Below are 21,693 nucleotides of genomic sequence, written 5' to 3' on the forward strand. Positions count from 1 at the left end.
CGGGTTGCAGGGACGGCGTACACAATGGATTACGACTCGTGCTGAGATTGTGGAACGTAACATGGCTCCACACCGAGACAGTATATGGCAAAATTGATACTACGATTTGAGAAAATATTAGGATCCTGCAACAACATCAATGAAGTCTCAGACTAAGTTTATGTTTTAGATCGGTTGGACAAAGTGACATGAGTATTATCTCAAAAAGTGTACATATATATTGGAATTGAGAATTACTATTACACCACACAAAGCCTTGAGAAAAGCCCGAAGGGGGCGAAACGCGCGTCGGCTGTGGACCATAAAGTGAAACAAATAAAGGCTTGAAATTTCCACATCTGGTGTCTGTGAAATTGACTGCTTGACCAAGGACATGGATTATTGATGAAACGCTAAAATAGCGAAGGGATCAAAGTGACTGTTTTGGAAGTGCACTGGTGTTTCTTTTCTTATTGTGGGGACTTCCATTCTGAACGGACGTTTGGGAAGGGGGTCGCGTTTTGATGCCCGAGGTGGATGTGCATCCAACGCCAAGCAGCACTCCATATTGTTCAGTGTGTATGACGTCGTATTGGTTTATTATTACTGAGAACTAAGGTTGATGTGCGAATCAAAATAGCAAATCCACCATTCCTTCTGTTGAAACATAATTTCAACAGATGGCATTCAGTTGTTAAAAAATGTGGTATACAATGGAAAATAGTATCTGGAGAAAAAAAGAACACTGAAACAAAGCTTGCATGCACCACATTTATGTGCTGAAGGGCCTTGCAATAATATTTTCAAATATTAAATTAGATAGTAACCCCAAAATTACCTTTCTATCCAAATACATGAAGATTTGTATTTACAACTTGTTTTCCACAGTGCTTGATGCTGCGATCAATAGATTTACTTTTTGAGGGCCATCCATTTATTAAGACGTAGTGGGAGCACCACTGAAGGCACAAACAGTTGCAAATGTACTAATCAGTTACAGCTTAACCCGCATGTGCAATGTCTGCCTCAATCTGCTTCCAAGACGGTGGTGTACATTTTGGCCTCATCAGTTACCAATTATTAGAAGATACTTTGGAGTCAGAGATCCTCAATGCAGCTATGAGCTTGTTGGGCCTCAACACACAAAAGTGGCTCTCTGAAGGTTGCAATTTTATTTATTTTATTTTTTATTTTGGAAGTTTTCTATAGCGCTGTCAAGACCCAAAGGTATCAGAGCGCTTTACAGTTGGAGCATAGTAAAAATCAACAGTATAAAATCAACAGAAACATGCCGGCCACTGTGGATAAGTTTCATCATCATTTCAGGTGACAGACCTATGGGGTCCGAGGTGTCCAAGTGCTCGTGTGCAGTGACTGAAGAGACCCTCAAATGGTTTCCCATTACACAAGTCAAGAAGGCCCAGAATTTCTTAGGTCAGTAAAAATTGATAGGGATCAGTGTAGAGTTCTACTTAACGAAGTATTATGTTGCTGCCACACATGCTCAGCGTCATGTCAATTATCCTCTTCACTGCTAGGCTTGGTCAACGATCCCAAGCAATTTCAAACTGCAATCACAGCTCAATCTTAACCAAGATGCCTAAGTAGGCACCCAAGCGGAAACGGTTACTAGTCTTGAGTGTCGATATGCCTGTCTTAAACCACTTTGGGCCACAAGTATCAAAATTGGAAATTGTGATGACCTAATTGCAATTTTCTGGGAAACACAGTTAGGTAATCACAATTTCCAGTGTATGTAATGTAATGTAATGTAAGAGACATTTCTATAGCGCTTCTTTCACTCCAAGGAGTATCTTGGCGCTCACCCAACCCAGATGGAGGAGTTGGAGGGAAAAGGATGACTTACACTATACACCACAAATTACACCAGAATCCTACATGTCGCATCGGGCAAAGAGAAGGTTTTTAATGCCTTCCTGAAAGAGGTTTCATAGGAGAATGAGAGTAAAAGGGACGGGAGCTTATTCCAGGCCTTGGTGCCTAGTACAAAAAGGGATTTACCACCTTTTGAAGCCAACTTGAATTGAGGGGGTGTAAGTAAATTCTGACTGGCAGACGTCAGACAGCGCGTCGGATAATATCTTTTGAACCCATTGCATATGTATTTTGGGCCTTGCTGATGAAATGCCCTAAAGGTAATTATAAGAATTTTAAACAGAATTCTTTTATCTATTGGCAGCCAATGGAGGATGTTAAGTGCTGCTGTGGCTGAGGACCTACGTGGCCAACGCAGTACAAGGCGGGCCGCCGCATTTTGGACCATTTGTAGCCTGTGGAGGACGGTTTTATTGGCTCCAGCATATAAACCGTTGCAATAGTCCAGCCTGGAACTTATTAAGACCATTGCGACTGTTTTCCTCGCCGATAACGGAAGTAGATCAAAAAACTTCCTTAACGCTTTTATAATCTGGAAGCAAGTCCCTGCTACAGCCACAGCCTGAGGTTTAAAAGATAGTTGGTCATCAAATTTGATGCCCAAATTGCGGGCAGATGTAATAGTATTAGGAGGGGCTTCTGCCTCCACCGGCCAGCACACTTTTGGGGAGAACAAATTATGACTCCCGAATGGCAGAATTTCTGTTTTTCCAGCGTTACATTTTAAGTGGTTGTTGGTCATCCATTTAAAAGTTGCTGCTAGACATTCCTTGAGATCTTCCTCGGCACCTGGCCGTTCCCTATCCAGCACCAGAATGAGCTGGGTATCGTCAGCGTATGAGATAGAGCTGATCTGGAATGACGTGATCAGTTTCACTAGGGGTACCATGTACAGGTTAAAAAGTACAGGACTTAGACTTGCGCCCTGAGGGACCCCTGAGCTGACGTCTTTAGCCTCAGACTGATATTGGCCCAACACTGTGACTTGGCGTCTATTGCTAAGGAAATTCCTAAGCCATGCCAAGACCTGTCCTCCTACCCCTGCGGCAGCCAACCGGTCCACTAAGATGTTATGTGAGACCGTATTGAAGGCTGCCGACAGGCCAAGTAGGATGAGGACCGCCTTCTTTCCTTGGTCCATCACCGCCCGTAAGGTCTCTGCTGTAAAAAGCAGAGCCGTCTCGGTAGAATGTTCTGACCGGAATCCTGACTGATTAGGAAGGAGAATGTTGTTCTTCTCCAAAAAGTTCGTCAGTTGACTGTTGACGAATTTTTCTGTCAGTTTGAACAGGACAGGTAGCAAGGAAATAGGGCGCAGGTTGGAGAGGGTGGTGGGATCAGCAAGTGCCTTTTTTTGGAGAGGCTTGACAGCTGCAAGCTTCCACTCATTGGGAATATCTGCCGTAGTTAGGGAGGAGTTAATAATCCTGTTGATTATAGGATTAACCATCTCTACCAAGGTGTGTAACACTGGAGGGGGACAGAGATCAAAGGGGGAACCCAATTTGCTGGCCAGAATAGCCTTAGAGGATTCTTCAGGAGATACTAGAGCAAATTCCTCGAAACGGGATGAGGTCTTCATCTCCACTGTCTGTTCAGCAGCCACAGTCGCGGTTGCTCCTGGAGGGAAGGTCTTCATGATGGTAAGGATCTTATTATCAAAGTAATCAGATATCGCATTACAAAGATCTTGGGATGGAGGAATCTCCTGCGATAGAGCTGATGGATTCATAAAATCCTTTACAATCTTGAAGATTTCTTTTTGTTCCTGGCCTGCCATGGATAAGGCCTGTGAATAATGGGTTTTCTTTGCAGATTTTATTCCAGCATGGTACTTCCGTCTCGCTGCCCTATAAGTATTGCGGTCGGTGGCATCATAATTTCTACGCCACCTCCGTTCCAGTGCTCTGACCTCGCCCAGCTCAAGTTTCAAGGTCATTGAAAACCAGGGGCCACTCTTTTTGGACTTGATGGTATTTGAGTTATGATTTCTGGATGAGCTTAACAAGGCTCCCGCTCTGGCGATCCAGTCACAAAAAGTCTGATTATCTGCTGTGGTGAGGTCAGTTAGAGCTGGTGTACTGGCTTTTAACTGTTCAACCACATCAGGTCTACTGGGTAGTAATTTCCAGTTAGGGGTAGGTTTGGTTTTGGGTTTGTTTATGCCCATCATGGAGTTGGCGGTGGACTTCAAGTTCTATACAATATTAAAAGAAATAAAAAAATGATCAGTCCATGTCTGAGGGCTAGGGGGGTTAACTCTCAGGCTGGTGGAATTGGAACAAATGCAATCCAGCAAATGTCCCGCCTGATGAGTGGGTACCCGATTCAAAAGTGTGAGTCCTAGTACATCAATAATGTCCATGAAGCAGCTCACTCCGGGTTCTTTAGAGGAATCTAGGTGCAGATTTAGATTGCCCAATACTGAAAAATGGGAGAATCTAAGTACTAGTTCACTCAAAGCGTCGCCCACAGTTTCCAGGAACTTCGATGGAGGTCCCGGGGGGCGATAAATGAGGGCCCCAGAGAAGACAAAGGAGTCATGAATTCCCAAAGAGAATGCCAGCGCCTCTGCCCCCTTAATGTCCGTCAATTCATGAGTGGAACACTTAAGAGTATTACGATGAATGATAGCAAGGCCTCCTCCCCGTAGTTCAGGTCTATCTAAGCGTTGGATAGGAACATTTTGTGGAAGGGCTATGGCTAAGTCGGGGTTACACCAAGGTTTTAGCCATGTTTCGGTGATCAGAAGCCAGTCAAGATTGGTCTCAACAATAAGGTCATGAATGTTCTGGGCATTCTTGGAGAGAGATTGTGCATTAATTAGTCCACCCCGTAAAACAGGGGAGTCTGCAGATATTTCCATAGGGGACTCAGGGGTTAGCGTCATATGACACTGAATACAACGAACGAGGCCATGCCAATTATCAGGAGATAATGTAGCATTACAATGGGCATGGGGACTTTTACAGGACAACAGGAATTCCCTCGACATACCAAAGTTGGAATAGGGGATAGCCATGGTACTCACCCAGAGTCTCCCGCCTCTCACGCCTCCTTAGCGCTGACGGGCGCAGACGGGCAGACTCTGGCTCGACTCAGAGACTCCAAGAGTTTCATATACCGATTCCTAAGGGGTCACAAATCAACCAAACTCATTAATATTAATGAAGTAGATCGCAATTTGCGACCATCTAGGAATCGCTAAAATCATGGGTATGGTGGCCTGCTGGGGTCAGCAGACCACCATGTCTGTGATTGCTTTTAAATAGAGCAATCTTTTTTTTTTTAATGCAACTCATGTTTCTTAAAAGAAAAAGGGTTGTGTTTAAAAAAAAAAAAGAAACATTTTCTTTTCATTTTTTTAGAGCAGGCATTGGTCTGTGGGACCACTGCCTGCCTGCTCTTAAAAAACCTTTTACAACCATTCCCAAAGGGGAAGGGGTCCGTAAGGACCCCTTCCCGTTTGCGTATGGGTTACCACCTACTTGAAGTAGGTGGTAAAATGCAAATGTTTTGCTACCGCATTCTGGTCACAAAACATTCATACATACCATTAGGATTCGCTTTTTGGAAGGGACGCCCTAACAAGCCCCTTCCAAATACCGAACCGCAAACCCATTTTGTGATTCGGTAACAGGTTACCAAATTGCAAAATGGGTTTTGATGCATGTAAAAAGCCTTTTTTGTGTTTGCAAACGGGCCGATTCTGTGAATCCATCTGTTTGCGACAGCAAATTTGGTTGATGCATGTGGCCCTTTATCTCTACAGCTCATCCTCTTTGTCCCCCAATCTTTCCCCAGCTAGACCAAAAATCTGATTTCTAAATGGCACACAGGGCATCCAACCCCATCCACCCAGAGTGGAATCACTAACTAGAACATCTGAGCTAGTTCCTAAAACTGAACCTTATGCTTAGATACTTGACCTAGATCATACCCAAGTATTTCCAAACAGTATTTACAGCTATGCATCATATATGCAACATTTCATCACAGCCCTCAACTGAACAACTGGTTCAGAGTCTAGGACACCCCACTTCTTTTGACTGTGCTTATGTTAGGCTTGCAAATATTTCTTCAACTCCGGCTGCTATCTTCTAGGCTTTACTGGCACAAGAAACCCTGGCACAGCCTTGACATTACCGGAAGCAAATCTCAGTCACGCAGCAATAAAGTGAACCTAAAAGTACCCCAGAGAAAATAGTTTGAAACACTCTTCACTGCCACAAGACCTTGCCAACATATATGATAACTGTGTGGAGATTATAAAGCTGTGGGGGAAGATTGCTGCACTGTCATACAATTTGTAATCATGAATTATGAAGCTCATCTGATAGTCTGAGTTAACCAACTCAACAAATAAAAAATAATATGGCCTAACAGATGACATTGACAGGCATCCCTTGAAATTCCCAGTAAGCTTATAATGAATAAAAACATTCTCACCGTCTTTTGTAACTCTTGTGAGATGAATGAAAAAAAAATGTTCAGGCTTTTCAGTAGAAAAAACAGGAGGAGGTGAGACTGTTTACCTGGGCACAGAAACTCAATTGAACATCAAAGATGACCCCAAGGTTCTTAACCTTGGTGACAGGGCTTGGGCATTCTCCGGCCTCAGTTGGCCACCAGAACTTATTCCATAAGGGCTGGCCAGGACCAAATTCCATCACCTCTGTTTTGTCTGTGTTAATTTTCAGGAAGCCATGGTTCATCCAGGTCATAATCTCAGTGAGACAGACATGGAACCTGGCAGCTGTGTTCTCAGGCTGGTTGGTAGTAGAGATGACAAGTTGAGAATCATCAGCATAAGAAACAAGGGCAAAACCATGCCTCTTGACAAGTTTAGCCAACATTGTCGGGGAAAGGGCAGATCCCTGTGGGATGCCGCATGGGAGTTGGAAGCTATCCGATTGCAGGCCGTCCCAGAACAACCTCGGCTCTCTTGCCTCCAAGGAGGAGGGTAGATGGGGGCCAGGGCAGTGGCCTCCACCCCCAAATCCCTCAACCAATACACCAACACAGTGTGGCTCACGGTGTCAAACACGGCCGACAAATTCAGGAGCACAAGGACCGCCCTCCCCCCCATCCACCACCCTGCGGATCTCTTCGGTTGCGATGATCAGGGCTGATTCGGTGGAATGGCATGGACGGAAACCATGCTGTGAAGTATTCAATAGGTTGTTGGTGTCTAAATAGTCAGTCAGCGCTGTGTTTAGTGATATTTCCAAAATATTAGCCACTATTGGTAGGCCGGCAATGGGACGATAGTTGGGTCCTGATTTGATTTTTTTAGGAGCGGTCTAATAGATGCTTTTTTACAAGTTTCTGGATAGCAACCTGATTCCAGGACTTGGTTAATAAGGGGAGTGAGCTTGTCACAGATCTTCTGGGCAGCCAAATGCATAATGGTAGGGGGGGGCAGGGATCTGTGGATGAGCAAGTTTTTATGGAAAGCAGGAGTTTTTGTACTTCGTCTTTTGTTACTGTCTGGAAACACGATAATCTACAATGAGTTGAGCACATTGGTTGATCTTTTTTTATCCTAAAACCCCGGGGAGCTTAGGAGGTCATTATAGATTTCTTGGAAAAATACGGTGAGATTATTACAAATAGATTGATCAGGCTTGAAAGCATTATCCTGTTGAGGTTTAGCCAGCATATTGACGGATTTGAATTAATTCCTTGGTAGAGTTTCCAGCCTCCTTTATTTTAGTTGGGAAAAAATACTTTTTTGCGGCAATACTTGCCACCTTATATTGTTGAATAGCTAGGTTCTATATTCATTTTGTTTGATTAATGTAGTCTTGTCTCCAGAGACACTCGGCTCTCTTACAATTAACTTTTAGGCACTTAAGCTCGGGGTATACCAAGGTGACGATGTCCTAGCTCTCTTTACCCACCAGTTTTTTTAGGTGCAACATGCTCGGCTGCTGCCAGTAGCCAGCAGTTAAACTGCAAGGCTGCTGCATTATTGTCCTTTTCTAACATGGCAGGGAAATGAACACGGGCCGACTCTAGGTCATTGCCCGTGACTTTATTCCAGCACCTAATTTGTACCTTGGATGTCTTAACCCCTTCCACGCTCATGACGAGCTCAGCTTGTCATGAGGTACACCTCTCGTACACTCATGACGAGCTGGGCTCGTCATGAACCGCAGGTTTTAAAAAAACTCAGCGCACCGCGGTAAGTCCTACCGCGGCTAAGGTGTTAATCTTTGTGCGAAGGTATGGCTATGTAACTTTAATATTAAAATGGATAGCCTTATGATCTGTCCACGGCAGGACTAATATTTTAGTCAGATTAATATCAGGATTTCTTGTAAAAATACCACCTAACGTGGGTCCCGCCTGATGGGTAGATTCCGTTATGAGTTGATTTAAGTTAAAAGCCTTGAGACTGTCAAGCAATATAATTGTATCTGAGTTGTTTTCAGATTCTAGGTGATAATTAAAATTACCGAGGATTGTAAGGGAATGAGGATCAGTACCTGACTCCAAAAGCATCAGAAGTGCTTGAGCGAAGGCCACTTTGGGTCCGGGTGAGCGATATATTAGTAACCCCTGGAAAGTCGAGAGGTATTTAATCCTACACAGAAATGCCGGGCTTCTGCAGGCAGAACAGAGATAACTTCAGCGCGCACGTATAGATAGTCTCGAAAGATAATTGCCCTTTGCATTTCTACCTGTCCTGCGAAAACAGAGCATAGCCTGTTGGTAAGGCAATATTCCAATCTGGACATGATGTGTTATCTGTCCAGGTTTCGGTCACAAAGACTATGTCTGGGGTGGAAAGTTGAATTAAATCTTCCAGCTGATATTTGTGTTTTACTACAGGGCGGGTATTAAGCAGAAGACACTCAACAGATGCCTTTTGTGTTGCCTTAAGATCTCTAGCAATCCCATTCGTGTCATTATCCCTACACTCCCTTTCTCTGTCTCTTTGAACTCCAGGCTTTCTAGTTTCCAGCCCTTTCCCTGTCCTATTGGTAAACATAGAGACATTATGGATATCAGGCCTCTGTCCTGTGTAAATTTTGCAGAGATATGTTGTGTGGTATGCATGTACTTTTTCCCAGCTCCAGCAATTGTTTCCTACCGTATGTTTGGGACAGGATTCAACCAGGAGTTCTACCGTTGGTCGGGCTTCGGGCGCTGACGGGCGCAGACAGGCTTGTCTTTGGCACGCCCGATGCGCGGATGACCTGCGCGGTCGCTCCAGCTCCGCGCTGCACAGTCGCTCCAGCGCAATTGAAATAGGGAGAAAACACTGGAGCGTCAACCCCTGTGCAATGCGGTCCCGTCTAACATTCGGGTGCCATGGGGGTCAAGCGGGAAGCCCACTACTATTGTCCTAAGAAGATTCCAGGTATTTTAAAGGTTTGAATTCAAATTTCAGTGCAAATAGTCAGGTTTGTGCAACAACGCAATGTTTAAAAATGCAGGCAATAGTCACTATAAGCAGTCAGTGGTCACAGGTTGTGCAACTGACTGGGTAGTCAATAATAGAGAAGCTGCATGGAAGTGCATGGCCACAGTTGGGCCATTTCTACATCAGTCAGTACATGAGACATATGGCAACAACAGATTGAGAGAGGAACAGCAGAATAGAGTCCATTAACTTAGGCAACTCCCGCCACTCTTCTCCAACTATTGACTTTGCCAACTCTGGATGCTTTTACAGTTGCACTGGTATTGGCTAAGCCAGACGTGGTGGTCTGCCATCTTTGTATATGAGAAAAAAGTCCTTTAAAAGGGACTCATCCGCACTCCGTTTGATATTTAGACCCAGGGGTGCAATTTAGTGACGTTTGATTGTGTTAGAGGAGAGTCGCCCCCTGCTGATCTCTAAACCTCTTTAGGCCTCATTTGTGAGTTTTGTCTATTTCAATATGTCTGACACTTGGTGAGTGAATTGTATATGGGTGCAGTAGCCGGAATCAGTCTTGTCAGACAGTAGCATCATGCTAGGCATAGTTTGTAAATAGCTGGAATTTAAATTTGCTCACCCCTTAAAATGTTGTTTTCAGATTTGAAATGTTGATTCCGATTCAGAATTTCTATGTGTGTGCAACCTCAGTTTATTGATGCAAATTCAGGTTGCCCTTTGAGTAAGACAATGTTCTTTAAACGTTGTATAATGATCATAGTGAACTGCAGTGGCGTTCAGTGTTACATAACCTAGATCTTTTCATCTTGTCCTAACCTTTAGAATAATTGGTTTACAAAATGGTACATCTTTCAAATCAGTGAAGTGAATATATAGAACTGCCAGGGCAGCAATATTGGAAACCATGTCAGACTGTTGTAACTTGACAAAACACTCTTGTAGAATACAAAGCTTTCTTCAAAGGTTAATGTAACATATCAACCAAAGATAACGTATTTATGAAGCACTAAAATCCCATTTGACAAATAATTGACAATGCAGATGCAGTTACGATCTGATTAAAACAGGTATATTTTCATGGACTTTCAAAAGGCAGGAACTAGGCTATGAGCCTGATGCCATTGCGTAGTGAGTTCCATAAGGATGTGAGATACTAGGAAATAATCTACTTCCAGTCTTTTTGTTAATGTCTTTTGACATATGGTCAGTTTTTCTCGGATTTTTATCGGACCATCTGAGGTTCCTAATGGGTAAGTGAGATACAAAACGCTGCTTGAAATAATCAGCAGACTTCCCAAAGATTTAAAAGTGATCATCTGGTTTTTAAATGAATATGAGATATGACTGGGAACCCTTCTTTGTTTGTCTGACAAGCTGACGAGGTGCAAAAAACAAAAAACAAGACAACAGGCTATGTGCCTAGGATCTAGAATAAAATCTCTAATTTAGCAAACCTGTTCTGGTTTAGTAAAGAGCTGAAGATCCAACTCTTTCAAGAGAATAACATTAAAATGCAATAGCAGTCCACTCCCGCTCCCAGAACAAGCTACCCCTCTAATTACTCTCTGACCATCTCTCTTTCTCAAAGGTTTTCAAACACATGACTCCCAGAAATTAAAAAGTTAAGTCAGCAGATTAGTCACAGAACTCAAGAGACTGGGTCCACATACCTCTTGAGACTCTATTGGCTCCTCAGCCAATCTGGCTACAATTAGGTGTCTAACAGGTGCTTCACACCTACAACTAATTCATCGCTGGCCGTAAACAAACTATAAGCCACACCCAAAATTTATGAATTTCAGAGGGAAGATCTACACTTTGCTCCACTCTGGAACAACCTTTTCACCCAGATCAAAGGGGATTCTTTGAGGTTATTCTAATATATTAATTTATCAACATTCATACAGTGCATTCCTACAATTTTCATTGTTTGTAGTGCTCCCATGGGCTACCTGCCCCTTATGCTTGGTTCTTTAATGTCTCATTGATCTGAAACGTGGTGGTCTGATGTCACTATATTTGCTTGGTGAAGGTCAGCCAATGCATTGTCTAGTAATGAGGTTATTGGTTTATTGACAAATATTGGCAAGTCGTGGTAAAGAGCTTTGTAGTGTTGTATGCATCTAGATATGAATGCCTCTAAGAATCTCCTGTTTATTGTCTTCCACAAGGTTGCACTGTTGTCCATACCCCCACTTGAGGTGACTGATGTGTTGAGTGACATTGCTTGCCAACTACACATCTTGTATTGAATGTTGTGCACAAGCTGGAATTGTATGGCCACACTAGCATCTTCTGAATGGTTCATAAAATGATGTTGTATGAGAGAAGTTAGTGTTAATGTAGCAAGAAATGCTTCACCATTTTTTTGGGTTTGGTGCCTTTTTTTGTGTGCACCACACAGTGTGAATGTTCTACGAGGCCTGTCTAATGTGTTCTGTTGGTTGGGAACATTATTAATAAATCCATACAGGGTTGAATTGTATGCATAGTTCAATGGTAAGTGATAAGTGCTCTTGGGAAACCCATGATAGCCAGCTGTATGCTTTCATTGAGCAGTTTCATTTTAATGTGATATGTTCTTTCTTTTTGGAGCATTCTCATAGTCATCTAAAAGTCATAAATGTGCAGTGGTGGGTGTATGTGATATATTTTACTAATGTACTCCAGTAGATGTTGAGCTGTCCTGTGGGAATGAAGCAAACAATGCACTAAATGTAAGTCGTTCCTTCCTAGATACACGGGTCACTTAACAATCATTTACTTAACATAATCCAATGAATTTCTAAGATGGTCTGCCACCAGCCCTTTCACGGGAAGACAGGGATAACGAGATGAAGCTTTGATGTGTTGTCCCTTGATAATCTTTCCATGGCTATGATAAGACTCCACACACCTCTATTCCTGTTGCTAACAGTGATGTTCCGATTTAGGAGCTGCAGTCAAGCTGGTGGAGGGGCCAGTGTTTATTCCTACACGAGGAAATGGGGCAACTGAGATAACTCAGTGGGATAAAGTATTGACTGTGTTGAAGATAGCTGAGAGAAATCCTTAAGCGAGGGCAGAACAGAGGGATAGGGTTGTAGAGTTGAGGCTAAAAAGTAAAGCAAAACATACAAACGCAAATAACCCAACAACAATGCAATCCTAATGCATGAGAGACCTCGGATATACTGAGAGTGCAGCAGTATAACAAGTTCAACAGTGAGAGTCTGACCCAAATCTGATGAGCGCATCACTATAAGTGATCACAATGAAGCGCTGAGAGTTCACTCTGAGAGTTGAACGAGAAAGCAAATGAGTAACCTGATGGCAGTGATGATAACAGTAGATCAGCTTCAAAGTATGACACACATGTGTGGTATTAGTCCATCAGAAGAAAAGTCACAAAATCAAGTCTTCCACCCCGATGTAATATGAGCTATGGAGCAATAATGATACTGTTGATGAAACAGAATGTGTGACAGGAACACTGCAATAGAGCAGTCATCCTGTCATGTCCACACAGATGCAACACAAGCTCAGTAGCCACTGCTGCAGTGCACTAGAAAAGTAATCAAAGTACAACACCACCCCGACGCAACATGAGTGCAACCATTGAGAACTTAAAATGACAAGCCTGATGGTAGTGCAGCAGAATAATAGGAATGATATTCAACATGAACATAAATCAATAGCAGAGAGGCAGCAGGAAGAGTGCAACTGAAAAGTAATCAAAATACGGGACCACCCCAATGCGACATTAGTGCAACCGCTGAGCAATGGAAATGGCAACCCAGATTGAAGTGCAGCAGAAAAATAGTGAGGATAAAAAAACATGAGCATAAAACAGGCAGGAATGAGGGCCGTCCTGGTCAGCCCTCATTCGGCATTGAAGACTGTCATACAGACAGCGGGGGTAGAGTTTCCACACCTGTTTGGCTTGATTTGTTCCTCCACCTCGAACTACATATGAGTCCTCCCACGTTTAGCGTCAGACACCCGATCCTTTGGTTTGGCAAGAGATTAATTCACCATTTTTTATCGTTTCGAGACTGCGTACCATGACATGATGAAATCTTTTGCTCTATGATATTCCAAGACCCATGACTGTGCCCTACCTCTCTCCCTGTCCTGAGGAAGACCCTCCTGTAAGGGCCAACACATCCCTACCCGGTTGTGGGGTAGAAACGTCGACAGCTTAACCCGCTACCAGCTTCTACCCCGAGCATATAAACTGTATTGCTTTCTCAATTAGAAGCATGGTCTTTTGATTTCGTATATTCATTTGTGTGTTTTCTGGTTCTTGCTAAAATGCTGGTTCCGCATGTGTGATTTGAATAAGGACAATTGTTTTGTATCTTACTGCACTTCTTGACCTTGCACTATTCCCCAGCACTTTACACCACCACCCGTCCCTCCCCTCTCTTTTAGGCACTCAACATTGTGAGCATTTTAATAGACTTTGTGTGCATCAATGCGCTTGTACTTTGTGATTAAATAACAATATGTACATTGCATTTGGTTTAATGTGTTTATGTTTTCTGTCATTTGCACATTGCATCCTGGGACCCCTTCTCTCTTTGTACTACTAGCAACCCAGGTCCCAATGACTTTCTTGGGTTACCCCTTCTCTGTAACATGCTGTAGTCTTTTAGTCACTGATTTGTGGACGCCAAGTAACAACCCATTGCAGTAATCAAGTCATGCTAGTACAGTGGATTGGACGATCATCTACTGAATAGGTGCATCAAAGAGTCCCTAGATTGGCTTCAAGCCATGTAGAAGACTGAAACAGGTGCCAACCACGGTCTTAGCATGCTCCTCAAAGGAGAGAACACCATCAAACAAAACTCCCAGGTTCTTAACCATGGGTTTCAGTTGTGGGGGGGGACCAAGGGTGGCAGGCCACCAGTGATTGCCCCATAGATGGGTATCTCAGCCCACCATGAGCACTTCTGACTTGGAGGAGTTCAGTTGAAGGCAGTTATCCGCCGTCAATTCAGTGATGGCTGCAAGGTCATCTTGGAATTTCACCTGATCCTGGTTAGAACTACTTAAAAAGGTGAACACCAGTTGGGTATCATCTGCATATGATACCAGCGCGATGTTTTGAGCTTTGGCCATAATGGCCAGAGGGCGGATGTAAATGTTAAATAAAGTGGGGCTCAGGGCAGATCCCTTCAGAATTCCGCAGCGTAGGGGGTGAACACAGGAGGAAAAAGGAGAGGCCGAGAATTTGTAGGACCGATCGGTCAAGAAGGATGCGAACCAAGCGAGGGCCTTTCCATTGACCCCGATCTCCTCAAGCCAATGGAGCAGAATCTTATGGGAGACTGTGTTGAAAGCGGCATTCAGATCCAACAGGATCAGAGCCGAGGTTCTGCCCTCCATGACTATAAGTAATGCAGATTCGGTGCCTTGCCTGGGACTAAACCTATTTAGTGACATATCTAGAATCGAATTTGCTTCCAAATAATGGGTCATGGTGGTATAAAGGTAGGACTCCATGATTTTATCAAGGTATGGGAGCAGTGATATTGGACAAAAGTTACCTGGCTGAGAGGCATCCAGTGTTGTTTTTTTTTAGCAGGGGGATAACTTTGGCAAGTTTCCAGGACTTAGGAATCTCCGCCACTGCCAGAGACTTATTAATCAGCTCCCGGCCCTTCCGATTGGAGGCAGTTATGAAGTTTCCTTAAGAGGTCCGCTTCAGAGGGTCGTCAAGAGAACCTACTTTACCTTGGCCGACAGAGACATGGGTAGGAAAACCTGGAGTGAGTGAGATGCAGTGTCGCATGTGGACTCTCCTGAGAGCTGGAGGAAACGTTCCACGAGCAGAGTGTGCTATAAATGCGATCCACCTTGCTGATAAAGAATATGGCCAATGTCTCACATTGTGAATTGGAAGAAATGATGCTATTGCCAGCAGACAGTGGCTTTTGCAATTCTTTCATGAGTGAAAGATTGTTTTAGTTATATTGCTGCTGGTCATCACCAGGTTGGCATAGAACATTGCCTTGGTCTTCCGGACCAATTTATGGTATGTTTTAACAGCCTTCCTATAGATTATATTTGCTTTGAATCATAAGAGCTTCTCCAGGCCCATTCTAAGATTTTGCATTTTATCTTTTCTGCGCTCAGAGACTCATCATACCATGCATTAGTTTGCATGCGCTTGGTGTGGGTCAATTTTGCCGGAATGCAGCTGTCCAATGCTATATTGATCCACTCCCGGAAAGCAGCGTCAGCTGCCTCTATATCGGTGGACCAGTCTGGGCGATGAGACTTTAGAGTGGCTGTTGAAATGGCCAGGTCTAGTTTATATGTTTATCAAAGAAGACTAGCTCAATATGACTTTTATTTTAGGACTCTGACTTGTTTTGTCAGTGGACACCTTGTTGGTGTGTTCATGAAGCCCTCACCCACCAACCTAGTTGGTGGCATGCTTCATCATCGGGCCCACCCAGTAACACCTAATGTGTTCCGGGTGTGCTTCAATGCCTGATTACAGCGGAGCTGGTATTTTACTGAGAGTGCAGTGTGGGGTGTTAGTGAAGTGACAGTTAAAATGGCTTGGCGAGGGTCCCAGTACCCGAGGGTAAATTAAAATCGTTAATAACTGGGCCGCCGTCAGTGGTTAAATAAGGCTAGGGGATGTTAAGGTGGTGAGGTACGACCTCCTACATCCATGTGTTGGTCAACATGTCTCAACCAGTGCCTTAAGATTAATCTGGCTTTCCTCAGACCTATTTAAAATAGTGCTGGTGCAGGTTAAAAAAGGTGGGTTTGTGTAGTACAGACTATGTGTTACACTCGCTAGGGTGTTTTTCTAGGTGTGAGGGGGGATTCCCTTCTCAAGCATACCTGAATATACAACGTATAAGATATAGACAAAACATATAGGTAAAAGAGAGTCACTTAGCATATAGTTGCAAAGTCATACACATCGTGATTGCCGAGACTAAAGTGCATGGTGGGTAGACTATAGTCGGCTAAGGTGTAATGGTACTGGTGGTACCATTAGGGTGAAAGTCGCATTCTAATTAGGTGTGGTGTGGCTAAAACACGGGTATCACACAATAGTAGTACATAGTGTGATTAGGCATAAGTAGTGGTTCGTACGCTGGGTATTAGCAGTCAATGCTTCCAGGAGTGAAGCGGCAAGGGGATGACCCTGTCAGGAGAAAAGGTTGGCCACTGGGGTTAGGAGACCTGTAGGGGAGGAAAAAGCTTACCCATAGTAGTTGAGGTGATCGTCCTACTCACAGCCTTTCTGGACAGAGCCTGCCGGGTACCTGTAACGCCGTCTTTCCACTCCGGTGAAATGCGCTTGGATTCTATGTTCGTTTTTATATGCATCTTAATGAGAAAACTAGTATCACCTGTGCGTGGAAGGAAGCGTAGAAAGACTTCCTGGGCGTGCAGTGAGCCAGGCGCGCATGCGTGTTGTCTGCCGCTATGAGGAAGTTTCCCGCATGTGCAGGCAGGAGGTGAGCTGCGCATGCGCTGTGTGTAAGGCTGATCGGAGCATGCGCGGTAGCGCGTCTCTTTTAATCTGGCAATTTGACAATGCTCACGATGGTTAGGGTGGGCAAGAAAAGGTCGTTGTAACTCTGAAAAGGGGGGGAATATGAACACAGTGATGGTGTGTCAATGTTATAACTGCGCCGTATGGGTGCTGAGGGTTAACACATGGTAGCACATGTATGTTGCTGGCGCTATGAGGGTTCAGATTATTGATGTTGAAGCACATCCCCGTGGGTGACGATGTGTCAAAGTTTTGGGGGGTAAACACATGACAACACAGGTGCGCTGCTAGTGCGTGGAGTTTGCGGACTAATGATGTAGCACTTCTCCATTAGTGCGCTGTTGAGTGTAAAGGTTTCCAGTCTAGTTCTGTTAAGCGCATGTTATGGAATTCCAGGGAATCGCATCGTTCAGGCCCTCAGTTTGCGTGTAGAGGCGGTAAATCCAACGCTGCTCCTTGCTGAGCAGTCTTTTATCATTATCTACTGCACTTTCAGGAAATTGTTCAATTATGGTCCATGTGAGGTCATTTGGTGTGTGACAATAGGTGATGAAGTGGTTAGTTAGTTTACTAATGTTTTTCCTGCACCTGATGGTGCTTCTGTGTTCTGTTATCCTCATCCGTATTTTATGTGTGGTCATGCCGATGTAGCGGTGACCGCAGGTACAGGTGAGAAGGTATATCAGGTTACGTGAGTTGCAGTTAGTGTGGCTGCGTTGAGTCCACACCTTGTTGGCTTCCAGCTCCAGGGTTTTTGAATTTGTGCTCAGGTGACACACACTAAAGTCATTACATGGGTAATGACCGGTTAATTTTGGCAGGCCCCAGGCGTTGAGAACAGTGTTAGGTTGTTGTCTGATTTGTGTTCTAGGGTGGGTGCTCACTAGTGGGTCCTTCAGGTTGTTGCATCTTTTGTAAGCAAACCTGGGGATGTCCCACTGTCTTTGGCCTGAGTTTAAGATTTTCCAGTTTTTTCGGATCAGTTTAGCTACCTCATTTGATGCTGTATTGTACGTGGTTACACAGGTGACAGGTTGTTCCTGGTTTTCCTTAGCTGTAGTTTCAAGAAGGGCATCTCGGTTTTGGTACCTAGCCCTTTTGTTGGTTTTGGAGATGATTGCTTTTGGGTAACCGTGTTCCTCGAGTTTTTTTGCCAGGTCAGTAGATTGTCTCTTGTAATCAGCAATATTACTGCAATTTCTGTGTATACGTAAAAATTGGCCGAAGAGGAGGTTCTCTCTGAGTGGGCGTGGGTGGAAGCTTGTGAAATGAAGCAGGGAGTTCCTTGCGGTAGGTTTATAATAAGTGGTGGTGACGAGACTTCCTTCTTTGACCGTGATGTCCAGATCTAGGAAAGCCAGTTGGTTGGCACTTGAGGTACTTGTGAATTTAAGATAGGGGTCTCTGCTGTTTAGCCAGGTGAGGAATTCATCCAGGGCTGGTTGAGATCCCTGCCAGATCACTAGAATGTCGTCAATGTATCGACGCGAATGGAGGATTTGGTTCGCAAAGGGGTTGGTATTTGCTGCAATGTATGTGCGTTCGAAATGATGGACGTATAGCCCCGCCACGCTGGGGGCAAAAACGCTGCCCATGGAAGTTCCACTGGTCTGGAGGTAGAAGGAGCCTTCGTATTCGAAATAGTTCTCTTTTAGTGCCAGTGTGGCACATTCCAGGATGAATTCCCTGGGGTATGGTATGGGCATGGTGACTGCATGAGGATGTTTCTGAGTACTTGCAGGGTTGAGTCCTGGGGGAGGCTGGTATATAGACTCTCAATATCCAGTCCTACCAATATTTGTATCTCTGCGTTGAATGCGGTGTTATTGATCACCTGTAGGAGGTGCTCAGTATCCTTGATGTAGCTAGGCGTTTGTTGCACTAGGGGATTGAGGAAGAAGTCACAGTAACGTGAGAGGGGCTCGAGGAGGGAGTTTATGCCAGACACTATGGGTCTGCCCGGAGGGGAAGTTATGCCTTTGTGTACCTTTGGTACCGTGTAGAAGTATGGTACTCTGATTTTCTGTGGGCACAAGTATTCTGCTTCCTGTTGGGAAATATGTTCTGCATCGCTGGCTCTCTTGATCAGTGCCTGGATGGTTGTACGTAGTTTGTCGGTGGGATCCTGTTCCAGCCTTTGGTAGTTTCTAGTGTCGCTGAGTAGTCTGCGGCATTCTGTATCGTAGTCTTTTTTGTCCATAAGGACAATGTCTCCCCCCTTGCCAGCTGGTTTGATAATGACAGAGGGGTTGTTCTAGAGGCGTTGGATTGTGTTTCTATCTTCCTTGGAAAGATTGTTGAAGTAGTTGGTTGGAGTCAGTTTCTCAATGCCGTTGTACACTGCTAGTTCAAAAGTAGTGATCTCAGGGGGGACAGTGGAGGGCGGCGGGTTGAGCGTAGATTTTGTTCTCAGGCCAGTGATGTTTGGGTTCTCATCAGTATGTTGGCTGTCCATCGTTGATTTTTCAAAAAAGGCTTTGAGCTTTAACTTTCTGAAGAAGTCTGCCAGTTCCACGTGCAGCTTGAATTTGTCAAGTTTTGACATAGGAACGAACGACAGTCCTTTTTCTAGCACTGATTGTTCATTGGCCTTCAGTGGTGTGCTGGATAGATTGAATACCATGGATGGTTTTGGTGTCTCTGTCAGTGTTTGCTGGTTCATGGTAGTTCCTTCACCTTTTGGCGGGTGTTGGCGCTCACTGGGTTTCCTTCTTCCGCCCAGTGTACTTGTGGTTGCGGCGGGTTATGTCTTCTTCTGCCCCTTGACCTTCGGCCCTGTCCTAAAAAAGGAATGTGTGTACCAGGGTTGCCTACGAAGAGTGGCATAGGTCCCTATGGGTACATTGGTGGATATCCAAAGTATGGGTTTTGCATGGGGCCAAAGTTGTGGGGGAGTCTGAGTATTTGTCCCTGTTGGGCTCCCTGCCATGTGTTAGGCCAACGTTGGCCACGTCTGCCTCTGCCTCCTCGTTTATAGGAACCAGTGCTGGAGTCACTGGAAGCGGAGCTGTCATCTGCCGATGAGTCAGTGGTATTCTGGTTCTTGGGTTGTGGAGTGTAGTCGTCCTCAGAGTAGGGGTATACTTTAGCGTAACTGAATTTTTTCAGATCTTTATCAAAATTCTTGAATTTGGCTTGTGTGAGGTACTCTTTGTATTCATTCAATTCTTTTTTTTTGATCTTTAAGTTTCTTTTTGTATGCGGTTATTGTTGTTTTGAAGTGACTCTCCGTTGCTTGAATGTCGATTATGATAGAGCCCGATAGACGTTTGGCCATTTTGATGATCATCACCATCCAATCCCGGGGACACGGACTAGCTTTCTAGTCCTCTCTCTCTCTCTCTTGATACGTCTACAGGTCTAGTTTATGCCATGGGCGCTTCATTGACGGCGGGCAAGAGGATTGCAATGGAAGGCCTTCTAAGCGAAGACATAGGGAGATGAGAAAATGGTCCGTCCAAAGCATAGGGAGGGGGGCGAGGACTCCCACAACCAGCTGCCTTAGCTGGCATGCTGCCATGTCACCCACTAAATTAATATTCTCCTGGGACTCTTGGTGCCTCCGATGTAGATTAAGGTCCCTATAGTGCTACAGTTGGCTGCATCTAGGATTAGCACAGAAACAGTATTCGATAGGGCTTCATTGAAGACTTTTGATGGGCCCAGTGGGCAATAAATAAGCAGCCCAGATAGTGTAAAATTGTGAGTCAGTGCAATTTTTTAAAAAAAGGCACTTTCGCAGTTGGGGATATTCTGTGGGGTGAGCTTGCATAAGTAAGCTTGCATGAGTAAACTGATTTAAAAATAAGGCCTAGGCCCCCCCTCCTCAGATTATCAGATCCACCCAGCTGCAACACGAGCTAGGTAGAACTTAGTGCAATATCAAAGCAAGATTCATCCAGATGCAACATGATTGTGAAAGTATACAGTACACATAGCACACAGTTTTATAGAAGAGAAGTCAGCAAGATAGGACCCAAGCAGAAGTGATTAGTGAAATAGTAGGTGAAAGGAGAGAGCTCATAGAAGGGGTGAACAGAGAGCCTCGGGTGTAAAGTAGCAAACATCATTCATCTGAGGGGTGAGAAATCCAACATCAGTTATAATACAAATTACTCATCCACATGTTTTAGAAACAGTACTGCAGTTTGGGGCCCTGGCTTCAAGCTAGAGTCATCAAACCATAGTAACAGTGATTAGTGGATGTGAAAAAAAAGATATAGTTCATAAATTAATATATGTGATACAGGAAGAAATAAGGTGTTGTCAGTCATCCAAATGGGTCGTAGCTATGAGCCTGATCAGCCCTCCTAAATAACCCCTAGTGCCTTATCCCTGTGCCTAGAGGCGGAACAAAGTTCTTGCATATGTAAGTAATGTTGCTCACCAGTCCACAGTAAAGACATTTAATACATGCATTTATATTGCAGGCTTTAGAGGTTCACAGGCAGGTGAATTGCCTGACTAAATACCTTCCTGATTGTGAAGAGCAGCTTCAGGAGGTGAAGAAAAAGAAGAAGAAAGGCCTGCTTTATGGAGTACCAGTCAGCATCAAGGAGCACTATGGCTACAAGGTGAGACCATTTAATGGTATTCCTACAATGATGTAAGGACTACATTTTTATGAAGTGAGCTTCACTCTGAATGAGGTCTTTCAAATAACACGCAGGTAATAGAAAGGAAAGCTCCCCGGTTCCTGCCCCCCAACAGATCTACATTCATGTTTGTCTACAACAATTCTCTATTCAAGCCCCTCAGGATAAGTTGTCTAAATATCTGCTGTATAGACATTGAATCGCCTAAATGCCAGGATTAGTGGAAATGACAGCATCATATTTGCTCTGAGTACAAGGGAATGACATAGAGTGGAGATTACAACTAGCTTTGACAAAGCCAATAGATTTAAGGTGTATGTGGT

General features: G+C 44.2%; 1 pseudogene across 1 annotated transcript in view; it reads left to right on the plus strand.

Annotated features, from left to right (window-relative positions):
* The window catches only part of LOC144800450 (vitamin D3 hydroxylase-associated protein-like), a 370,773-nt pseudogene that overhangs the window by 11,552 nt on the left and 337,528 nt on the right, over window positions 1–21,693 (plus strand). The window contains exon 3 of the transcript XR_013604355.1: window positions 21,206–21,349. The product of XR_013604355.1 is annotated as a vitamin D3 hydroxylase-associated protein-like (transcript). The remainder of the gene's footprint in view (window positions 1–21,205; window positions 21,350–21,693) is intronic.

The sequence above is a fragment of the Lissotriton helveticus genome, chromosome 1_2 (genome assembly GCF_964261635.1).
Source record: "Lissotriton helveticus chromosome 1_2, aLisHel1.1, whole genome shotgun sequence".
Taxonomy (NCBI): domain Eukaryota; kingdom Metazoa; phylum Chordata; class Amphibia; order Caudata; family Salamandridae; genus Lissotriton; species Lissotriton helveticus.